This window comes from Trichosurus vulpecula, chromosome 6, assembly GCF_011100635.1.
Source record: "Trichosurus vulpecula isolate mTriVul1 chromosome 6, mTriVul1.pri, whole genome shotgun sequence".
In the NCBI taxonomy this organism is placed as follows: domain Eukaryota; kingdom Metazoa; phylum Chordata; class Mammalia; order Diprotodontia; family Phalangeridae; genus Trichosurus; species Trichosurus vulpecula.
This window is the reverse complement of record NC_050578.1, coordinates 273663185-273683151: the sequence shown is the minus strand read 5'-3', so window position 1 is coordinate 273683151 and position 19967 is coordinate 273663185. Positions and strand designations below refer to the sequence as shown.

At 47.1% G+C, this 19967-nt stretch overlaps 1 protein-coding gene across 8 annotated transcripts in view; it reads right to left on the bottom strand.

The window, feature by feature from the left end:
* The window catches only part of MARK2 (microtubule affinity regulating kinase 2), a 57538-nt gene that overhangs the window by 18222 nt on the left and 19349 nt on the right, over positions 1-19967 (bottom strand). Inside the window, exon 1 of one of the 8 annotated variants that reach the window (XM_036763783.1) lies at positions 19533-19596. The exons of the other annotated variants lie outside the window; for them this stretch is intronic. The gene's annotated coding sequence lies outside the window, so the exon portion shown is untranslated. Of the gene's footprint in view, positions 1-19532; positions 19597-19967 lie in introns of those variants that run through there. 8 annotated transcript variants of the gene reach the window in all.

Here is a 19967-nt window from a genome sequence, read left to right as displayed (position 1 = left end):
CCGTTCTGAGAAAGGGGCAGACAAGGGCGACTTCCATTCAGCAGGGCCCAGGAGAACCTGTCAGGCAGCGAGGGCAAAGTACAGAGGCCTCGAAGAGCCAGGCCCAGGGTGGGGGAGCTGGCTCAGCCGCCTCCCAGCGACACCTTCCACCACCTCTTCAGTGAAAAGTGATGAAGCGGCCAGGCTGAGCAGCCCGGGAACTTAGGCTGTGTCGCAACCGAAACCACTACTAGCCGTGCGTGAGAGACCAGGTTTAGCAGGCGGAGGCCCAGGACCCAAGCAGGAGGCTTTTCCCAGAACCCCAGCTGCCAGGAAGTGAGTCCTGGAGAACTTCACAAGGAGCCAGGTGGGAGGAAAGGGGCGGGAGAGGAGGGAGAAGGGAGGGAGGGAGAGAAAGAGAAAGAGACAGGAGGACTTAGAGCAACTTCCTGCTCCCTCCCCTCCCCCCAGGAAGCGGCTGGCCCCACCCTCCTAAGGTGAGTCGCTGGGACTAGAGATGACGGAGCCAGCTGGGCCCATCATCAAGCCCTTATCTCACCTTCAGCAGGTGGGCCCTGCCACCTTAGGTCCCGCCCTAAAGGAGAAAGGGAAGGACAGGAGATCGTGGGTTTAGAATTAGAACGGACCCAGAGTGTCATCATTTCACAAATAACCAAACTGTGGCCCAGTGAAGTGATTGGCCCAACGGCACAAGTGGGGGTGGGGGGAGGCGGCAGTGCCTGGAATTTGAACCCATGCCCTCTTCCTCCAAATCCAATGTTCCTTCTGCTGGACTGGACTAGACTGGACTATGTGGTAGTGGCTCCTGCGTATGAGCGGAGATCAGGTCAGGCCAGAAGAGGTGAGAAGCAACTTCCTGGAACCCACCAGAGGACCCTATAGGTTACTTTGTTCTAGGCTGGGAAGCCAGGACGAAACAGAAAGCATCAGGACTCCTAATGAAATGGACAGTCTTCTGAAGTCCCTGAGGGACTTCTCCGGGGGCCTTGGACCACCCGCTGCTCTTCTCTCCAGGGGGACTGCCCAGACAAAGATTGGCCACTTCCAAAACAGTCCTCTTGGTCTCTCCTCTGTGACCACTCTGTGTCTTGGTCAAATGACTTAAATCGCTATGAACTTAGCTTCCTTGGCCATAAAAATGAGAAAGCTGGAATAAATGATCTCCAAGGTCCTTTTTCATAATCCCATTTGCTTTCCTGTTTGGTCTATCTCTTCAAGTAGATGGTAAAGCCTTTTAATGCTTCTGGTCCCCTCACTAGTCTCTATCCTTAGAGTATTCTCTACCCAAAGATGCTCAAACCACACATGTTTACAAATCAGCGCTGCTGCACACAGGGAAGAAGGCAGTGGGATTCACAGGCTGCTGGATGAAATGACAGCCTCCTCCACCACCATGCAAATCCCAAATCCACTTACTGCCTTCTTACCTAAAGCTCACTGGGAAGAGGTGAAGGGAAGAACCACAGAGTTTGAGACAAGCCATGCTACAACTGGATAAAACTGCCTCTCAAAGGCAGATCGAGGCACCAGACCAAGGAAGGTAGGCTCCTTGGCTGGTTTGGTTTCCAGCCTGTTAGCCCAACTGCTCCAGTCTCACCCTTGGCTGATGGCATGCTATCTCCCCCAATAGACTAAGCTCATTGAGGGCAGGGATCCCCAGAACTTAGCGAGGCTAGAGCCAATGAATAAATACTATCTGACTTTGGTCCCATCATCACATTTGGACCTCTGTAAAAGCTAACTTCCTTTGGATCTCGGACTCAAACTGCACCTCTAAGATGCTGCAGCCCCATGGAATGGTGTAGGGGTAGGAACTAAAGCTGTGAGCTGTGCCCCCCTCTCCAGCCAAGGCAGTGCTGATGGCCTCTACTTGAAAGTCAGGGGGTTCAGAGTCCCTTCTTTTATAAGCTTTTAGCATTCAAGAGGTTCATAACTGTTGTGAGCCAACAACTCAGAAACACAATCTGAGAAACAGAAATCAAATATAACAAATCAAAGATAACAAATTTAAGAGTAAAGAGGCTGGACCCTGGGAGGCATACTCCAGTTCCCACTTAGAAAATCACAGAATTTTATTAACATCCAAATACAATAAAAGGAGAAAATCAAGGTCTTGCCCCTTTTTCCTAAGGAGGCTACGGAAGCTTCTCCAGAAGGAGAAGGCCTCTCAGACAACAGAGGTCAGAGAGTGGGGGCAGCTGGTCCCAGTAAGAAGTCCATAGCTGTCCTAGGGTTCTCCTAGCAGGAGCCATGAATGCCCTTAGGACATGGGGGCAATGCACAGGCCCCACATGGCAAACAGAGAAGTTTGGATGAAAGTCAGAGTCACCCAGGGAAGGTGGGCTATGAAGAGGTGATCCAGCTCCAGCTTCCTGTGGCCTAGAAGCTAAAATTTAATTAGCACCAAGTTAATGGGCAGCCACCCAAGCCAGAGGAACATTCAGCTCTCAGCTCAGAGAGATGTGCCCACCTGGGGGCACTTGGTTTCACTCATAACCTCCACATGCCCTGTTTGGGAGCAAAAGCAGGGCCTACTGCGGACACCTGCAGAGCCCTGGTGTGAATAGAGACAACGGCCATCTCACAAGCCCCAGGCTCCAAGGAAAGAGGAAAGGGCAGGACAGCATGGAGGAGCTGCTTCCTTTGGGGCCTTTTGTCCCCTCAAAGCAAAGCATGCACTTTGACCCTCAGTGTCCTGGTGCGGGGTAAACCTCTCCTTGGCTAAAGCCTAGTCTGGCAAACCTTTGCTTGGAAAGGGTGAAGGGTAAAAAGGACCCTTTCTAGCTGCCAGCAAGAGAAGGGCGAGAGAAGAAAACACCTTATCCCCAGCAACAGGCAGCTTGGAAATTCTGTCTAAGGCCCGGCCAGTGTACCTTGACCCCTTCTTCCCTGACTTAGCTCTGGAGCTCCTTCCTCCCATGCAAAGAGAGCACAATAGCACCACGTGGAGCAGGGGGGTGGGGGTGGGGGATTGGAAGGTGCTAGCACACGCTTGCACACGTGTGCATGTGCGCACTCGTGTACACACACACACACACACACACACACACACGCACGCACACACATCCCTTCACTTGCCTTTCTGCACTAGTGGGTTACTGTAACCATGGCAACTAACAAGTTCCTTCACATTACAGTAGAGACTGCACTCTGGGGTGGGGGTGGGGGGCAGGGAGAAAGAAAGCATGAGTTTGGTGGCATGCAGACACCTGGGGAAACTGAGGTAAACCGGGGGTGGAAGGGCCTAATGATCATTGTGGGACCTCCTCAGCCTCCAAACTTCTCAGCTGAGGTCTCTTCTAGTTCTAGACTGAGTCCCTATATCATATGTAAGGACTTAGCCCCTGCAGAGCTGAGAAGTCCTCTGGCCAGCTCCTCTTGGTGCTGGTGACCAGGGCACATCTCTGGGACTGGGGCGGGGGCAGACCCTGGCTTCTCTCTGTCAGATCCTGCCATGCTGGAAAGAGAGCCCATACTGGCCCTGCCCAGAAACAGGATGCCATGGGGAAGCACAGCACTTGGTGATAAGGACCCCGGCTGCCCAGAAAACAGAAAACTGACAAACTGGGTCTCCTTCATCCTTACACCCACCAATAAAAGGCGAGGCTTATTGCCCTTGGGTTAAGAAAAGGAAAGGGCTTATCCTTCAATCTTCTACTCCAAGTGGAATTGTAGGATCAGACTCCTAAGTTAAGGACCCCCAGATGATCTGGGTGTGAGCTGAGCCCTGGCTTTGCCCAGAGGGAGGGGCAGTCAGTCACCCAAATTACCCGAGCTAGTGGGTGACAAAGTTGCTGAGAGAACCAAGGCCTCCCGCCTCTTCCTGACTTCTCTTGCCCATGGGCAAGCCCTAGTTCAGCCCCTAATCCTGTATCCTACAATCACCACATTTTTGTGTAGGAAAAGACCTTGAATATTATCTAATCCAACCCCATTATTTTAGAAACTACGGTGCAGGTACAGAGTGAAGCATATGAAAGCAAAAGAATATTATTAAACCCCCAAACCTACCAAGCACAAGGAATTCAGAGAAACTTCAGAAGACTTATTTGATCTCTGCATCTCTCTCTCCCTCCTGTCTGTCTCTCCCTCCCTCCTTCTCTCTCTCTCTCTCTCTCACAGAATCATTAATTCTCATGGGTAGAAGATACCTTTGAAGCCACCTAGTCCAATCTAATGCCTAAGAATATCCTAACAGCCATGAAGATATCTTCCAAACTTGATTATAAAACCTCACAAGGAGAAAGTCCCTATAGTCCATTGCATTTTTAGGGAATTTTGTCAGGAAGAATTTCCTTAAAGCAATCTGGAATCTGGCTTTCTGGAGCTTCCTCCCCACTGTTCCTAATTCCTAAGATGCCCCTATTTCTCCTCTGGAGCAGACCCTCATCACCTCTGATGAATAACTTTGAGCACCTGCTGATTGGTTTCCCTGCTTCAAGTATCTCTCCACTCCTGCCATCTTCCACCCAGCTAGCTGCCAAAATGTGACTATCTCGCCATTCCCTCTATCCAATAAATTCCAGGGGTTCCTCATGGCCCCCAGGAGCAAATACAAAATGCTCTGGCATTCCAAGCCCTTCCTAACCTGTCCCTCCTGGCTTCCCAGTCTCCTTATATCTTACTCCTCAGTGACACTTGACCCCCTGGCTGTTCCATCTCCTGACTCCAGACATTACTCTCCCTATCTGTCCCCCATCCCCAGAATGTTCCCCCTCACCTCTGCCTACTGGCTTCCTTCAAGTCCCAGCTAAAGTGCCACCTCTGACAGGAAGCCTTTCCCATTCCCTGCTAAGACCAACACTTTTCTTCAGTGGATCACCCTGCCTTTTATCCCGTAAATTGTTTGTACATAGTTGTTTACAACTGTGAACTCCAGGAGGGCTCAGTCAGTCAGTCAATAATCGTCATTAAGTATGTCACAGGCATTGTGCTAAGTCCTCGGGCTACAAAGAAATGAAAAAGACCATCTGCCCTTAAAGAGCCCACAATGTAGCAAGAGAGGTCACATGTAAACAATTGTGTACAAATAAGATATAGACAAGGTAAATATGAAATAACCAACAGAGGGAAGGCCCTGGAACCAAAAAGGATTAGCAAAGTCTTCCTAGAGAAGGTGGGATTTTAGCTGGGACTTAGAGGAAGCTGAGAGGTGGGGGATGAGGAGGGAGAGTATTCCAGGCATTGGGACAAAGAGAGAAAATGCTCAGAACCTAGAGACAGAGGTTCTTGTTTCAGGAACAGCCAGGAAGCCAGGGTCTCTAGAAGGAAGAGGACATTTTGGGGAGTAAGGTGTGAGAAGACTGGGAAGGGAGGAGAGGCTTAGGTTAGGAAGGGCACTGAACATCAAATAGAAGGTTCTGTATTTGATCCTGACGGCAATAGGGAGCTATTGGAATTTGCTGAGTGGGGAGGTAACGTGATCAAATGTGCTTAGGAAAATCACTTTGGCCAGAGCTGAGTGTTGACAGTAGGGAAGAGACTCAAGGCAGGCTGAAGAAATGAGGGTCTGTACTAGAGTGGTGGCAGTGTCAGGAGAGAAGCAGACTAGTTATGAGATACTGCAAAGGGAAATTGGACAGGCCTTGGCAGCATACTGGAAAGAGGGGGTGAGACAAAGCATGGAGTACAGGATGACACCCAGGTTTCATGCTAGGAGGCCTGGGAGGATGGTGACGTGCTCAACAGTAATACGGACATCAGGAAGGGGGAAGGTTTAGGGGGAAAGATGAATTTAGTTGTGGATTGTTGAGATTAAGATGTCTGCTGGACAATGCAATCATAAATATGGGTAAAGGACCCACATGTACAAAAGTATTTCTAGCAGCTCTTTTTGTGGTGGCCAAGAACTGGAAACTGAGGGGATGCCCAACCATTGGGGAATGGCTGAACAAGTTGTGGTACAGGAATGTAATGGAATGCTATTCTTCCTTAAGAAATGATGACCAGGTGGACTTCAGAAAAACCTGGAAAGACTCATATGAACTGATGCTGAGTGACGTGAGCAGAACCAGGAGAACACTGTGCACAGTGACAGCCACACTGTGCAAGGACTAACTTTGATAGATTGATTGCTCCTTCCAGCAATGCAAGTATCTAAGACAACTCCAAAAGACTCATGATGGAAAGTGCCATTCACATCCAGAGAAAGATGCAGATCAAAGCATACTACTGGCTCTCTTGCTTTTTGTTTCTTCTCCCTTGTGGTTTCTCCCATTGGTTCTAATTCATTTAACATGACTAATGTGAAAATACGTTTAATATGAATGTATATGTATAGCCTATATCAGAGCGCATGCCGTCCTGGGAAGGGGGGAGGGGGAGAAAATTTAGAACTCAAAATCTTATAAAAGTTGAATGTTGAAAACTAAAAATAATTTAAAAAAAAAGATGTCCGCTGGATATCCAGTTCTATACGTCTGAAAGGCAAGTTGGAGGTGTGAGACTGGAGGTGGGCAGAGAAGATGAGGGAGAAGTAGATGAGAGAATCACCAGCATGGAGATGGTTACTGACTCCATGGGAGCTGATGAGAACCCCAAGTGCAGCTGTACAGAAGGAGAAGAGGGACCAGGATAGAGCTCTGGGAGACACCCCCAGTTAGCAGGCATGAATGAAGATTGTACAAAGGAGACTGAGGAGAGGTCAAATAAGTAGGAGAACCAGGGGAAACTGGTGTGCCATAAACCAAGAGGGAGAATAACAAGGGGAAGAGGGTGACCAACAGCACCAAAGGCTACACAGAAGTCAGGAAGGACGAGCACTGAGGAGAGATCAGTGGATTTGGTAAGTAAGAGATCCATGGTAATCCCCAGAATTTAGAACAGAGCCTGGAACATACAAAGAAGGCACTTAACATATTTGATGACTTGACTCAACCAGTTCTGCCCTCTGTCGTCATGCAGAACATGTCTAGGCCCTTTTCTCCATGACGACCCTTCCAGCATTCGAACGTGACCATCCCCATATCTTCTGTCTTCCAGGTTCTTCAACTGCCCCTTATATGGTATGATCCCAAGGACCTTCATCATTGTAGCTGCCCTCCTCCAGATGCTCTATAGGGAATCCATGTCTTCCCTAGAATGTAGCACCCAGATAGATGGTGGTAGACACAGGACCAGACCAAACCACTCACATTCACAAAGTGATTCTCATTCTCTCTCTCTCTCTCACGTACGCATGCACTCGCAGCACACCTGCCCCTCCCATCTGATTCTTAAAACCCTATAGAGATATACCATCCCCACTGTACAAATGAGGAAACGGAGGCAGAGAGAGTTGCAGTGACTTGCCAAGGATCACCTGCAGAGAAAGTACTGGAGGTGAGCTCCCTTTCCGTTTCTCAACTCTCAGCTCTGCCACTATATCAGGACACCTCTCAAGTAGAAGACAAGGAAGGGGCAGATCTGTGAAGAGTCAGGTTTTAGGGAATATCAACAGTTGAAGATGGCAGCCAAAAGAGCAACACTGCAATCAGTCAATCAATATGCATCTAGTAAGTGCAAAGAGGCCAGTGTCACTGAGGAGGCTGGTACAAGGACATGGGAAAGTAGGAAGGGGCCAGGTTATGGAAGGCTTGGAAAGCTAAAGAGTATATTTGATATTCGATCCTGAAAGCTACAGGGAGCCGCTGGAGTTGAGCGAAGCAGAATAGTCTTCATCAATTCCGAGGCTACAGCTTTGCTCTCCTATACCTTGGTCTGACCATATGTGGGGCACTGTGTGCAGTGGGCTCCTGTCTTAGGAAGACTCTAAACTGGAGGGTGTCCAAAGGAGGGTGACGAGGCTAGTGAAGGGCCTTGTGTCTACCCCAGATGAGAACCAGGCAAAGGAACTGGGGCTTTGAGCCTAGGTAAAATGCATTTTAAGGCCATCATCAGGAAGGAGGCTGAGCTTCAGTGGGGCTGGCCACCAGGGGTAGAGCATTGGGTAGGAACTGTAGAGGCACATTTGAGTTAGATATCAGAAAGCAGTACATTAAGAAGAGAACCATCCCAAAACAGAACAGAGCTGGAGGATCACTTGTTGGAGCTATCACTGTGGGGCTTGGGGGCTCTTCCAATGCTCAGAGACTCCAGGTCATGCTCTGCCCCTCGTGAAGAAGCCTCCTTTACTCGTCAGGACCCAGGACAGCAGTCCAAGAAACTCTTCATTGTAGGGCTGTGGGGTCCTTGAAGACTTCTAAGAATCTGAGAGAACAAATTTCCACCAGTCACACGATTGGTAAATTGAAGCCACCAAGAGGTGGTCACTGGATATAGGCAGCAGCTGTCCCCACGCCAATTGCTATCAATCAAAATCACAGGACCAGCCTTTCTAGGGAATGAAAAAGCAACAGCCACTACTTAAGTACCCAAGTGGAGAAAGCCAACTGGGATTGGGAGTTCTTGTCTTGGCCTGGATGAGTATTTCTGGGGTCACTAACAGAGGTGTTTCCCACTGAGCTCGGCAGGCACCACAAGGACATAGCACTAGGCTGAGATGCTTCATCCAGGATTGATTTTACTTCAGCTGTTTCCTTTGGCGGGTACTGTGTCTGCCTAACTTGCCTGGCTTCTGGCTAAAACTGATTTGGACCCAATGGGAAAGCTAAAATTTGTCTAGGGGCAAGAACACTGATCCTGGTTAGTTTATTGGTAAAAAAAACACCTAACTGTGCCCTGACAAGCACACTAAATCAGCTACCACCACCAAAACATGACTGGTTTTAAATTCAACTACAACCCCTTAAAGACTGGCTAGAGCCATCTAAATGGTTGGGCTCTGATTCCCTAAACTGACTATGGAGCTCCTTCTTGCCTTATGATTTCTTCTAAGATTATGTATTGTTTATAAGTAAATGCTGGACAATCATTCACTGGACTTAAAAAGGAGAGGCCTCTCACCCCCCTTTCCCTGAAGCCTTCATTTCATCCTGGCTATCCTGATTTGGTTCCTCCATAGGAGCACTTTACCTGACTATCCTTCCAAGGACAGTCTTCATCTAGTCCCAAATCAGGAGAGGACAAAAGCTGTTTTCAGTCGCTAAAACTGAACAGACTTCATGTAACATGAACTCTGTAACTAAACACCTGGCTATATATCCATATACTAGAGGGCAGGGGGGAAGATAAGAAGCAATACATGATCTTCTAAATTAGAAAGGCAAAGGATAGTCTCAGACCCATCTCTGAGTACGCATGGTGATGGAAAGAAGCTTTATTTTATTTATTCAGAGAGGAAAGGGGTAGTAGGAGTCTTCTGGCTGCCCAGTCTGTTGTCAGTAAGTTTTTGTGCATGTATGGAAGAAAGACACCAGCTACTCTAACTTTCAGTCAGAAGCAGGATTCTAGTTAGCCAGCAGCAACAGGCCAGGGGCTAGATTGGTGCTGAGGAGTTCAAAGCTGGTTCCCAGGGATAGAGAGGGAAGGTGTCCATTTCAGGGCGTTTTCTTCGACAACATCAGGCAATTCCATTCAATAAGAGCATCTCTTTATGCCTTTAAAGTCTCCCTTGCTGCTGTGCTACCAAACACAGCCTGGATTTCCCCATTATAATTCATAGTGACTCTGGCCTTTCTTATCACTGCTGATCTGGAAAAGCGACAGTAACTTATCTCAGAAGTGGAGCAGACATTTATTATCCTTCCACACATTAAGAGCTCTGCTTTGATACTTCTTATGTCCATGATGCCCCAAATCACTCTTACCAACACTCCCACACACCCTCTAGAGCATGTACACACACACGCGCGAGCGCGCACACACACACGCACACACACGCACAAACCTGCCTCCTGTCCAGCTGGGTAAGCCAGCACTCCCCTGCCCACCCCTCCCCCCAGCAAAGAGCCTTTTCTTACCCAAAGGCAGAAGAACTAAAAACAGCAGCTGGGGAGCTCAGTTGACTCACCCAGCATAATCATCTTCTCCCAAAATCTCCAGTCTCCTCCTGGGGTTTTTGCCAACACAAAGCAAAAAAGAAACACAGGGTCTTAAAAAAAAAAAAATCTCTCAGCATTTCTGAAAGTCTCTCCACCTGGGTGCATATTTAACCCTCTGGCTGAACTTTCTCAAACCAGCCTTCAGTGTGTCAATGTATGAGGCTAGATGGCCACCAGGACTGCCAGGTTCTACTCGTGGCTCCTTCCATAACTCATTCTGTGCTCTGGAGTAAGATGCCGCCCCTGTGCATTCTCATTTGGAAAGTGGTTAAGATGGTCTATGATGCTTTTTACTTCTCTGAGAAAGGAAGAAAAGGGGTGAATGCTCGGCTCTCCAGAGAAAAGGTCAGGATCAACACAGGGGAGTCTGCTTATCCTAAAAGATGCTTACTATGGTCAGTAATGTCAGGATGGTCCCCCTGGGCTCACCCACAAATTCTTATAGCTACTCAACTTAAGTAACAATTAAAATTTCAACTGGTTGCTGTTGTAATAGGCAAAATCCCACATTGCAGCTTGCACTGACGGGCCTGTGGTTTTGTCTGCTTCATACAACAAACAGGTCACTGAAAGCCTTACCAAGAGGGGGCACCCATGCATGGGGGTAAGGTTGGTGGAAACCTAGGACCGTGAGTCCTACCAGCTTTATATCGACATCTAAAACTCCAGGAAGATTGCCCTGCAATGCAACCTGTAAAAATGGTAATGCTGAAATAAGCTGTGGGACTGGTTGCATCAAATCCTGTAACATTACAAAGCCTCCTCAATCTGTAACCCCTCAAAAAGAGTCTAACCTGACCATATACATAGGAATGACCAAGTAGGTGAAGACTGTCTACTGCCAAGATGATGATTTGCATTAAGATGGAAAACCTACAAGAAATTAACTGAGACAATAGCTTCTATAAAGTAGCAGGTCACACAACAAACCTGCAAAATCAAAAGCATTTTTATACAGTAGTAACAAAATCCAGGAAAGAATAACAGAGAGAGAAGTCCATTTGAAATAACTACAAAACATATAAAATATCAGAGAGGCAATCATTTACCAAAGCACACTCAAAATCTGTATAGATATAATTCCAAAAAGCTCCTTAAAGAAATAAAGAACAACTATTAGACGAATAGTCAATGTCCATGGCTGGGCTGTGCCAACACAATGAAAATACTATGGAAATTAATTTATCATTTTAGTATTGTAAAAATCAAACTACCAAAAGCAAACTTTACAAAATCATACAAAGTAACAAAATTCATTTAGAGACAAAAGAAAAAAAGGATGAAGACAGAATAGCAGTTCCAGACCTCAAACTATATTTTAAAACAGTAATCATCAAAACTATTTGCTACTAGCTTAAAAAAAAAATAGAAAAGCAAATCAGTAGAACAAGTAACATAAAGAAAAGCAAAAACAATCAAGCCTCAATTATCTAGTATTCCACCCAAACCAACCCCCACCCCCACAGAAAAATTTACCTAGGAAAAAACTCCCCACTTGACAAGAATTACACAGGAAAATGGAAAGTAGTCTGGCAGAAATAAGATTTAGACCAACATCTTATACTATAAACCATGATAAACTCAAAGATAAGCGATCTGAATATTGAAGAGCATACCATGAAAAATATTAGAAAAGGTAAGTTTCAAGCTATGGCTGCTGAAGAAGTAAATTCTTTTAAAAAGGCTTTTATAAATATTTTTTGTTTTTACATCCTCATGGTCTTCCCCAGTATACAGGCTGAGAGCCCTCTCATTTAACAAATAGTATTTTTTTAAAGACAAAAAAAAAAGCAAACAAAAAGAAAAGAAAAAGGGAGGAAAACCCAACATGATTAATCTATAAAATGAAAAAATACAAATACCTGTGCAACCTGTAACCCTAATGGACCTCCTAGCTTCACAAAGGGGTGAGCTGAGGGCATCCTCTCATCTCTTTTCATTCAAGTCCTTCTAAATCTTGATCATTTTATCACATTCACTTTTGGTTTTTAGTGTGTCTTCATTCTTTCTGTCACCATCATTGTAGTTACTGTGAGTACTGTTTTCTCCGTTCTGCTGACTTAACTCTGCATCAGTTTATATAGCTCTTTCCATACTTTTCTGTATTCATCATCATCATGATATTCATCATTTCTTCAAGCATAGGAATGGTCCATAACATCCATGGACCATGATGTGTTTAGACACTCCCCAATCAATGGGCATCTACTTTGTTTCCCAATCTTCACTAACACAAAAAGGGTTGCTATAAATATTTTGGTGTATATGAGGACTTTCTTTTTACAATGGCTTCCTTGGGATATAACCTCAGTAAATGGCCATTTTAGTCAGTTTGCAGAATTCCAAAATGGCGGTATCATTTCACAGCCCCAACAACGCATTAAGGGTGTCTATCATTCTACACACATCCCTTGCAACATTTACTTTGGCCGTTTTTGCCAACTTGCCCCTGTGAGGTGAAACCACAGGGTGGTTTTGATTTGCAGTTTTCTTATTATTAGAGCATTCTTTCAAGTGGTTGTGATTACTTTGCAATTGTTCTTTTAAGAACTCTTTGTTCGTATCAAAGGGGTGAATCCTTAAACACAGGATAGAGAAAATTACAAAAAACACTTGCAAACTTTTCAGTTATATGGAATTTAAGTTTTTGCATGAACAAAATTAATGCAACTAGAAAAATGAAGAGAGCAGTCAAAGAAAAAAATCTTTGGATCAAATACTGGGTGTCCCAAAAGTTTTAGTGCAGATTTAATCTTTAATAGTTTAAAACTGCACTAAGACCCCGGGACATCAAGGGTCTGATACGCAAGACAATAAGCAACTAGCTACATTAATAACAGCTACCATTTATACAGATGGAGAGGTAGGGAGGTGCTGAGCCTCAGTGGATTCCAGACCTAGAATCAGAAGACCTGGGTTCAAATCAGGCCTCAGACACTTACTAGCTGTGTGACCCTGGGCAAGTTACTTCATCATGTTTGCCTCAGTTTCCTCATATGCAAAATGAGCTGGAGAAGGAAATGGTGAACCACTACAGTGTCTTTGCCAAGAAAACCTTCAAAAACGGGGTCACAAAGAGTTGGACGCAACTGAAATGACTAAACTCAAGGTTTGCAAAGTGCTTTGCAAATGTCTCATTTGATCCTCACAACAACCCTAAGAGGTAGATGCTATTACTATGCCCAGTTTACAGTTGAGGAAACTGAGGCAAACAGAGGTTAAGGGACTAGCACAGGATCACATAATGAGGGTGCTGGATTTGACCTCAGGACTTCCTAGCTCCAGACCCAGTGCTCGTGCCCCCTTAGAGAAGTATGAGAAGACTCAAGTGAACTCATGCCAAGGAACGGAAGTGGAACCTAGGCTTTAATCACACAGACAGAAAGAACAACAGAACCATTGAGAGTGAGAGCTGCCAATTTAGAGACTAAGCCTGGCCCCAAAGGACGGACCATGGTAGAGGTGGCAGGGCTCCAGGGATGGAGCACAACATATTTTTAAGACATGGCCACTAGTTATGCTGAGCTAGCTTTTTCCTCTTCTTTATTATTTGTTTTCCGGGAGGAGGAGAAATGAGGGATCTTGGGGGAATTGTAGGAGGTGTAAAAACAAAATACCAATAAAAACATATTTTTTAAAAATTCCACAAAGAAAAAGAAACCTCTAGTGCAAGTTTATTCACAGGTACATCTGGGATAGATGGCACACGGGCATGAGTTGGAGGAAAGGAGCAGAGTGTCCCTTTACCACCCCCAAGCAACACTGCTACCATTCTACCCCTATTGATTTATACACAACAGTCTCCAAAGAATTTTCATTGGCCATCGCACAGCCAGCAAAGGAGAAAGAGGCACCTAGTGGGTGGGAGCAGGCTGCAAAATAAAACCAATGAGGAACTTGGAAGGAGAACTGGAATAGAATGTGTCACCGAGGAATTGTTTGATAGGAAGAAAAGCCAAGCTGATCACATGGTAAGGACTAGAGACAACAATAGGCAGATATGGATGTGGGGTGGCCCCGGTGGCAAAATGATGGAGGACCTGTATTGTAAAGAATTTCCATGGCAATGAGGTCCCAGGTCAGAGTGGAGGTTGCTGACTCTTCCAAAGTCTTCTGATCTCCCTAGTGATCTCCCTAGTTCAGGCCCTCATCATCGATCATCTGGATGAGTGAAGCAGCTTTCTCATTGGCCATCCTGCCTTGGCCCTCCCCACCCCCATCCATCCACCACTGAGTGACCAAGGGAATTTTCTTTAAAAAGGTGAAGCTCTGTGTCACCCACCCACCCCCATTCAACGAACTCGGATGGCTGCCAACACTGCCAGGATCAAGTCTAAACTGCTCTGCTTAGCATTTTCACTTCTTCCCAACCAGGTTCCCAACTCTCCCATCTTTTCACCCACGACTCCCCTCCCTTGCTCTACAATCCAATCCTGGTGCTGCTACTTGATGCACCTCACACCCTATAACTCCAGCACTTAGTATGCTGTCTGGAACACAGGAAGCACTTAATACATGCTTGCTGATTAACTGTGGCCCAGTGTTCTCAAAGGCTCTACTAAAGACAGCATCAACTCTAGCAAAGTCCTCCCAAGCTGGAAAAACTTTAAATATAGGTTGGCAAAGGACTGCGGGTCTGCTAAGAAGCACCCTCAGCCAAGGTTGGCCAAGGGTGATGACTGTCCCCACAACAAGAAAACCACAGATTCACAAGGTGCCAAGCACCTCCTATATGCTCTCATCTGGCTATTGGGGTAATTTGACAGGAACTCCCAGCAGCCACAAGAGAATTGTCTCACTACTGACAAAGCCAGTGTCCAAGTCAAACATTCGAAATCTAAGTGTATTTTTCCATGGAAACGAAGTTGATGTCCCAATTCTAAACACAGAGTACAAGGAGGTCAAAGAGAAAAGAATGGCCCCTATTCACACCAATGATTGCCAAAGCACTTTCTGTACCAGCCAAGAACCAGAAACAAAGTCACTGCCTTTCCATTGGGGAACGGCTACCCCAGGTGTAGACACAGATGTAATGTAACATTGCTGCACTAGAAGGAAGACAACCATGAACAATCCAGAGGAGCACAGAGAGACTTTGGGGAAGTGCTGCAGGTGAGGGAAGCAGGCCCAGATGGAATCAAAGACAAACAGCATCCTCCACAGGGTCACCGAGGAGGGGTGAGGGCCTTTGGGATTCTGTACCTCCTGTCAGAGCAGACAAAGTCACCGTGGTCACTGGTCTGGCTGAGCCTTTTTTTTCCTTCTCTTTCAAAATCTTTGGTACAAGGGAAGGCACGCTGGCTGGGGGAAAGAGGACTGAGGGATGTAACCTAAAATTCCTATCATGCAATGCCAAACGCAAGCATTATACAGAACAAAAAGAATCACTCCCATTTATGGTACCTGAAGGCCAGCAAAGGGCTTTAGATATACTACCTCGGGACCCTCACAGCCACTCTGCAAGGGAGGGAGAATTAAGGCTCCGAGTCACACAGCTAGTGCCCAGGGAGGGATCTGAACCCTAGTCTTCTTGGCTTCTGTGAACAATGCCGTATTAACTCTGCCACAATGGCTTACCAGCCAGTCAAAAAAACCCTATTTAACCTATGACACTACTGAAACATAATAATAGTAACAATATTATAACCAGCATTCATATGACACTTTTATAAATATGATCTCATCTGATCCTCACAACAATTTATGGTCCTCATTTTACCACTGAGGAAGCCTCAGTTCAATGACTTGTCTAGGATCACACATCTGGTGAGTCTGAGGTGGGATCTGAACCTGGTTCTTCCTGAGCCCGGGCCCAGCATTCCATCTCCTGTGCCGCCCACCTGTCTTTTTTTAATTTTTATGGGAAAATACATGGAGTTCCAAAAGGAGCCCCAGCAAGGCTCACTCTGAGCTTCCAAGCAGGTGGTGGCGGCCCAGCCCGCTAAAGGCAGTCTAAGAGGAGGGTCTAGTGGAAACCGAGGCTGCGGTCAGAAAAACGTGGGGTGTACTGAGGCTAACAGAGAAGGTGGGGAGAGAGGTAGCACAAGGGATACATCTTCCCTCCCTTTCTTCATTCTGTCTTTTTTTCTTCAAGCTGAGGGAGCAGAAGATGGATCATGGACAGCACCTGGGCCCCTCCTCTCACCTCCTCACCCACCATGCCCTCACCAGAAGGGGACAGTGAGCCATGAACCTAAATGAGGGGGGCACCCTAGGAAAAGATGAGTGTGGGAGGGACAGAAGCTAGTTACATGGGATACCTCAAGTCAAGTCAAAAGCATTTATTAAGCACTTGCTGTGTGCCAAGCACTGGGAGGACAAGGTGCTGGGGAGACTGAGACAAGCAAAAAGCCAGTCTCTAACCATTCTAAAGGGGACAAGAACAAGCCAGAGGGAGCTGATGGTGTGGGGAGTGGGGGCTTCTGAATACTTTCTCCACTGCAGCCCTCTGAGGTCAGGACTGCAAGTCTCACTGTTTCTATTTTATAGAAGAGGAAACTGGGACTCAGAGAAGTTCCATCACTGGCCAAGGATCAGAAGTAGAACTCGGGCCTCTGACTTGGTTTAAACCTAGGCTCCAGAGTCCTCTACTGAGACCATCTGAGAGGGGAGAATGCTGCAGCTGGGCTCAGAAGGTGTGTCTGTGGGCATTTCCTTGATGAGCCTCAGGTTCTTCTGTAAAATGAGGCCAAGAGCCTCCTTCACAAGGCTGCTGTAAGCGCCAAAGGAGATCATGTGGGTAAAATGCTTTGTAAACCTTAAAGCACCAGAAATGCCAGCTTTCCTGGCCGCTTGGACATGTGTACACCTTGACATCCACTTACAAGCCTCAAAATAAACCTGGACAAACATACAAAAGGTGGAAGAGACTGTGATGAGTAACTAATACTTTAAGACAGAAGAAATGGCTTGTGGATAAGGGCAAGGAGGGAACCTGGTTTGCATGACAGGGTATATTGGTTTTCTTTTTTGCCCCAATGGGGGAAGGTATAAAGAGGAGAAAATAATTTTAGTTGATTAAAAACAAAAATGAGATGTCATTAAAAAACCAAATTACCAAGTAACTACAATTTGTACAGATTCCAAATGCTTTACTAACTCGCCCTGGAGAGCAACAACTCTATCTAGCAAATTCTGGGTAACCCATCTTGCCTCTGGGGTCAGGGATGGAAGTGTCCATCTTTACAATCACAAGATTCTGAGTTAAAAGGGACCTTAGCAGTCACCCACCAGCTCATTTTACAAATGAGGAAACCAAGGCCCAGAGAAATCCAATGACTTTTCCAAGGTCACACAGTCCCCCATCACAAAACCCTGTTCTGGTACTATTTCAGGTTCATCAAGTGAACCAACAAGTCCCAGGCCCATACCCTCAGCCTCCTGCCCACTGTCTGCTCCAATATAAACATCTGAAATGCACTTGCTCTCCACCCTAGGGAGAACCTTGGGTGCCCAGAGTATCTTCCTCTAAACAGTCTTTTATTTCACCCATGTGCTACCCCCCCCCCATGTATGCTTGCATTAACTACTATGGTTTAAACACACACACACACACACACACACTGGTGGCCACTTCTCTGGCAATACTCTTCTTTCTCTCAACTGAGCTCAGGCGTCCTTTGAACAGGTGGCAAACAGGCCTGTACTCCAAGCCTGTCAGAGCGTGGGCTCTGCTGGCATGAAGGTCACCTCCCCACTGCATTCTGAGGCAGCAGATGGAGACTTCATCAGACTGAGGCCACCAAAGCCTTGAGACATCCTGTGTCCAGAAGATCCAGCTCCATCCTGGGGGCTTCCAGCACCATCAGGACCCAATGGGAAGCAAGTAAATGGCAGAGGGGACGAGTGCTGGACAAAGACCTGGATTCTAAACTTGCCTCCACTCCTGATGAGCTGTGTGACCTTAACCTCCAGGCTTCCGTTCCCTTATCTAGAAGATGGGGATAATACCCGCAGTACTCCCTGTACCCATCCCCTTTAAGCCAAGGGCTTTGCAGAGTTTAAAGCACTGTATAAGGATCATTTTTGTTACTGTTGTTTTAATTATAATAGGTTACTGTCAGTGGGGAAATTGGATGTGATTTTAAGACCCCTCTCTGAGGTCCAAACCCCATCTGAGATCAGCAGCTAGGAATGGAGGGAAATGTGCAAGGTCAGTCCCAGCTTCCATGAGTTCCATTCCAAGAGCAAGGCAGCCAGCAGCATCCTCCACCCCTACAGGATCATTGCTTTGGGGAGTTTTTTTCTTCCCCTGTTGGGTTGTGCATTCCATGACTAACCACCTGCTCCAAGGCCAGTTTCCTCTAACAGCTGCCCCAAACACTACAGAAGAGCACCGTTTGTTCATCCTGAAGGAATCGGAAACATCCCCCAATTTTTCTTCTAAATCCAACTGAGGAAAGTCCTCCTGGGGTCTGCAACACTTCTTGCAGACAGCTCTCCCCATCAAGTGACTGCAGCCTCTCCAGCTTGGATGCCAGTCATCCCATGGAAAGATAACCAGTTCATGTGAGCAAGGCAAACATGCTCTGCTCCAGCTGTTTACAGGCAACGGGATTAAAACAACCTGTGGCGGGGAGGGAAGGGGGCAAACCTGGTACACAGGGAGCCCTGGGAACACAGCATGGAGGAGTAGAAACCTCCTAGGATGCCAAGGCAGCTAACTAGGCCAAATACTGCTGAAGACTGAGTGACCTTGAGAAATTGCTCAGTTTTCTACTGTTCAAGGAGGGTGTATGGTGAATAACAGCATTCAGGGTTCCTGAAGGGCCTCCCCCAATTAACTGTTAATGTTCAAATTGCCAAAGTCCTTTGGCAGCCCTGAGAAGCTGTGTGAAGGCAGGGGAGATGTGTGGCAGTGCCAGAGGCTTGAAGAAGGCCATCTTCCATTCCTAGATGCCTCAAGTCAAACCACAACTTCCCACAACCAATGTCCACACTAATCACAGCCTTCAAGTGCCGCCTCTGGATCCTGGGACCTGACAGATGGCTTTACATCTCCCCAGCAAGAATGCAAGAAGGAAGGTAAGTAAGGTGGCTCCAGGGAGGCTACAAAATGAGCCTTGCCTCTCTCCAGCTTCTTGACAGACTACTCATCACAGCCCCCTAAATTCTGGATTGGTCCTGGAGCCCTGCGATACAAGTCCAAGCAATAAGAAGGACCAGCTCAGCTCAGGAGGGTCCCTAGGCACTGAGGCTGGTCCACTTTGGCTGTACTCTCCATTACAGGAGGAAGCCAAGGCTGGCCCTGATGCAGCTTACCCAAGCTCACTAAGGCCATCACTGCAAAGAGGCAGCTACACCTCCCCTGAAGGCTGCCCTGGAGGCTGGCTGGGACAAATATACTTATGCAAGGCAAGAAGTAAGGAATCCGGCTTGGAGAAGATGGACACTGTGGCTCTCATTAGAAAAATGGTCCCCAAAGGAGTGGTGAGAGCAGCTCACCAGCAGAAGCCTCTGCCTGGGCTCTCCTCACTGAGCTAGGACATGGGCACAGGCTTGGGCTTCTTCAGGAAGTCCCTGGCTTCACTAGCGCCCAAAGGGATCCACAACCATGACCACAAACTCAGCCCTGAGTCGGTAATGAGCTCCCAAGGGAGCTTCCCTACTCACACGTCCATTAATCTTCCCCCAGATCACTGCCGCAGGAGAGGTGAGGCAGGTGAGCTCTGGTTTGCTTGGCAGGAGGGTGTGATGAGGAGGGGAGATCACACTTTCCTGTTTCCAAGCACCACCCCGACGGTGGGGCAGAGAGGCCCACACTTCAGAGTGCTTCTGGTCACTCCCCACGCCAGAGAACCAACCCACTGCACAGATCAGGCGTAATCAAACATACCGGGAAGGGGCAGGAATGGGCTGGCTGGCTGCCAGGAACTTTGGTGTTCCCATCATCAGGCCTGGAACAGAACAGGAGAGGCCAGGAGGCTTATGGTCTCAGGGAGACAGAGGGAAAGCCAACAGTAAGGAGTTTTGCTGGGCAGCGTGGGAACAAAGATTATTCTCTGCCACAAGAGAGGGAGGTCCAACTGTCTGCACAGTAAGTTCCCT